We start from the raw sequence: 5,000 nt of genomic DNA, 5'->3' as shown, positions 1-5,000 counted from the left end.
CCGCCAATGAATATTGACAACAGTTTACTAAAGTCTAAGAAAGAAACACTTCTTTTCTTCATATGCTGACCGTGGACGCAAGTCTACGGACAGGACCTCCACCTTCTCAAAAGTGGACTGTAGATGTTGAAAAAACCAAATCCAGTTCTAGAATCCGGATCATCTACATAATTTAATGGGGTCATCCAATGGGGCCATCCAACACCTAAGATCTCTCTGGTGTGAAATATCAGAAAAATCAGTTACGTAGATTTGAACCAATCCACAGACAAGCACACAGACATATAAATAAACTGACTCGATTTCATAACGTCTTTTGACAGATTAATAATAAAAACAACAACAACTTTGCTAAGCACTCCAAGCAAGGATATACATTGACAGGGTGTATATACCAGGCAGAAAAGGAGGATAAGTACTCATCAGTCCAGTGTAGATGAAAATAACATCTCGTCAAAGTGCAGGAAATATCTAGTAAAATAAGAAAACAGAAACAATATTACCAGCGAGTGTTCAGCACTTGCTCAAAATCATTATAAAATGTAAGATGATACAGCAGCTAAAGCCTTCCCTCTGCAGTCTGTGGGTAACATATTAATACCATGAAGTAGTAAAGGTACGAACATCAACCTCAAGACGTGTTGAACAAAACATCAGACTAAGTAAGTCTTGGACTAGTGTCAAGACGGACATGATACAAGGACATCGACTGGACGTCTCTCTTGTCGATAAGTCAAAGAGGAAGGCATCACTCATAGATGCCGCAGTACTGTGGGACTCTAAAGTGCAAGATAAGGAGAGAGAAAAAAAAGATAAAAGTATCAAGGTCTACATATTAAATTGTGAATACCATAAACTAGTATCCTCTAGTGTATCTAAATGTTCGTGGAATAAATGACACAAATAGAGACTGTACAGTTGCCTCCAGACAGTTTGTTATTCTCTTATATTGAGAAATTTTGGTTTCTAGAAAGAGGCACTTGTTAGAGATGTTTTAATCTAGGTTTTAGGAAACCAATAATTTGGAAACGGAGGCCATTCCTAAGGCAAACGAGTCATTCAGATAAAACATCTGATGAAGCCTGGGTTTCGTTAGTAATTTAGATTTTAGAACGAACAGCTTGTCTCTAAAGTGTTGTACTCTTTTAAGACAAAATCTAAAGCATTTCAATTGGTCAATAATGAAAATCTGGTCAACATGTCGAGTACTAAAATATTGAAATAAGAACAAGCTCTGGTTCAGGGATGATTGTATAAGAGCTCATCTGGAGAAATGGCAGGAAAAGCATATTAAGAAAAATGAGCACAATTTGAGCGTTTGACCAAATACCATAAAAAGGTATTGTCCTTCAGCATTCACTATTTGTCATAGACTTCACAGTTCCTTCTTTTCTTAAACGATATGGCTCTGTCACTCACTGCCAAAAGGAAAAGGCAACCGTTTTGGCTGATGTATCTGACAATTAACAAATTTTTAAGAAACTCAATCTTCCTCATTTCTGTTTTTCTGAAGCTAAATTACCTAATTTAGTTTAAATTTTAGAAACCATGAAATTAAAACACTTTTACTCTCAAGTTATTTTTCATAAGCTGACAAGCAGTGTCCCTCTTTGTCCTTACTGTAAATTTCTTAATGTTATTTCAATAGATAATTCTTTTTTGTGACAGTGCTCACCCAACTGATACCCGGCCAATATCTATAACTACGTGTACCATAATACCTAAAGTTTTTTTATGTCTTTTAGCAAAACGTCCAAACAAGTATTCTAAAAGTAAGCCTCTGTTCCTATTATGCCTTTTGACTTTTTAAAGGACTTAAGAATGTGTTGCCCTTCTCATAGCCTCCAGTGCTGTGCAGAAATCCCTTGATTGTGGTCAGGAAAGTCGTCTGACTGCCTGAGATTTTGAACGTGTTATTCATAAGGCTCTTGACTTCAAAGTTGAACAATTGGGAATGGGTTGAACTTTTCTTAGCATCATTATTGAATTTTTGAGCAATAAATGGCAAAAAGAAGTCCTTGATGGGTACCACAGTGACAATAAGAATGTAATATATGGTGTTTTTCAAGGTAGTGTTCTTAGCCTATCAAAACATATCTGGTTTGGTAAAGAAAACAAACTTGTGGCATATGCAGATGATGCTACTCTATTTGCATCAATTCTTTCTCTTGTGTGTAGACCTGTGGTTATTGAGTCCGTTAATGCAGATCTAGATAAAAAACAGTGCCCATAACCATCTAGGAACCATAGAGAAAAGAAACTTAGAAAGATTGATAGCTTAAGCAGCCCACACACTATGGAGACATGTGAATTAGAAAAACAGTCAGGAAAATATGGATTTCTTAAGCAGCGTCTGGAACCCCACACTATAGACCACGTCTGTGATAGACCAAAAAGAAGACATTAATGATAACTTGAGTAATACAAAATTATATGATTAAAACTCCCAGATATGAAATTTCAAGAGTAATATATCATTTTTGAATCAAAAACAAGAAGTTTTACCCTATTCCAAAGGGATTGTGTGAGATCTTATTTTTAAAACTGGAAGGATATCTGACTTTTAATACTGAATAATAATAATAATAATAATAATAATAATAATAATAATAATAATAATAATAATAATAATAATAATAATAATAATAATGGTAATAATGATAATAATAATTTCCCTATATAACAAGGAACAAGTGTCTGGTCATATGTATATATATATATATATATATATATATATATATATATATATATATATATATATATAGATTGATTGATTGATTTCAGGTCATACTAAGCGACATTGCTAGACGTATAAATACTCGGTTTATCTCTGTCCATCGGGTAGGGGGAAAGGGAGTAGTCATGCCCTGGTTAGCAGAGGTATCCCAAGAGGTATACTCTGAAACCACAACTGCCATGTTGTGGTTTGGAAATAATGATGAGTTGGGAAGGTTAAATCAGTGTGTGTTGGCGTATGTTTGCATATCCATATACAAGTAATATTATTATGAATAATATTAGCTGAGCTACAAATCGAGTTGGAAAAGTAAGAAACTATAAGGCCAAGTGCTCCAACAGGGAAAAATGGCCCTGTGAGGAGGGGAAATAAGGAAATAAACAAATTATATGAGAAGTAATGAACAATTATTACAAAATACCTAATTAATAATATTAAAAATAATAATAATAATAATAATAATAATGATAATAATAATAATAATAATATTCCTACCTCATTACCCACAAATAAAACCACGGGTAACTCAAGTAAGAAAACCTATACAAAAAATGAAAAGATAAAAAATTAAAATCCCCTAAGAAAGATCAGGCTGAGAAAGCTTAGTAGAGCACCTGCGATAAAGATGGAGAAATCGAAGCAAGTTCAATATTAGCCCGGGTTTACGAGAGCCCAAAATCTAATTCATGTTTTGAGGGATCTTTTCCACTGCTTGGCCATTGTAAATTTCGTGTGATTTTCTCCTTATTTGAGGAAAGATTTTGCAGGTGGATTTTTACGATTTGGTATATTCTTCTATGTAATTTTCGTTATACTATTATATATTATTATTATATCATATTATATCATATTTCTTTTAGGTCAGAATGTTGAATAGAGATTTAATTAATACCTTATCATTTTAATGATTTAAAGGTTTTAAAGAATACAGAGTTGAAATAAGCTCTCTCTCTCTCTCTCTCTCTCTCTCTCTCTCTCTCTCTCTCTCTCTCTCTCTCTCTCTCTCTCTCTCTCTCTCTCTCTCTCTCTCTCTCTCTCTCCATATAAATGTCTATAATTTGCAGAAGCCAAAACGGCCCAATTCTCAATTTCAAAAGTCGCTAATAAATGGCAGAAGGAGGGGACAGTGACATTCCCTTTACCAGCAGGACAATGCCGTAGGTTTTGACCATATATACATATGATTAGCACCCAAGCTAGGAACAGGAAGAGCCAGGAAATGTCACCTGATGACTTAACAAGTAGACATACCTATAGGCTCCCCATAACACGCTATCCTTTGTTGATAACGATGGTGAGGTTACAGACACTACAAAAAAATATTGAGGTTGAGCGGAGCTCGAACCCCAGTCCAACAGATCTTCAGACAGGGACGTTTCAAATAGGCTATTACAACACTTGTATATCTTGGATATTGGTGCGAGATTATTATAGTTTACTTCCAAAGTTGGTATATTGTTTTCCCGAAGGTTCGAAATTTACAATTATTTTTACAGTAGGAAATTATATGTATATATATATATATATATATATATATATATATATATATATATATATATATATATATATATACATATATATATATATATATATATATATATATATATATATATATATTTATATATGTATATATATATATATATATATATATATATATATATATATATATATATATATATATATATATATATATATATATATATATATATATATATATATAGATTCTTCTTCAGAGTAGTGCTCGTGTTCATATTCCTCGGAAAATTAAACCCTAAATTCAGTCGTAATAATACGTATATGTACTATTAAGCAACGGAATGCATGCAACATATCGTACTTTCTATGTAATACGTATGTTCAAGTTTAGAAATATGAATATACTATTGTTATTTTCTGAAGGTAGAAGTATGATAAAATACAAATACACACACACACAGACACAGACACACACACATATATATATATATATATATATATATATATATATACATATATATATATATATATATATATATATATATATATATATTTATACACACACACACACACACACACATATATATATATATATATATATATATATATATATGTATATATATATATATATATATATATATATATATTCATATATATGTGTGTGCATATATATATATATATATATATATATATATATATATATATATATATATATACATATACATACATACATACATACATACATACATACATATATATATATATATATATATATATATATATATAT

The sequence above is a fragment of the Palaemon carinicauda genome, chromosome 25 (genome assembly GCF_036898095.1).
Source record: "Palaemon carinicauda isolate YSFRI2023 chromosome 25, ASM3689809v2, whole genome shotgun sequence".
NCBI lineage: Eukaryota > Metazoa > Arthropoda > Malacostraca > Decapoda > Palaemonidae > Palaemon > Palaemon carinicauda.
The sequence above is the reverse complement of the archived record's forward strand: the minus strand, read 5'-3'. Positions refer to the sequence as shown.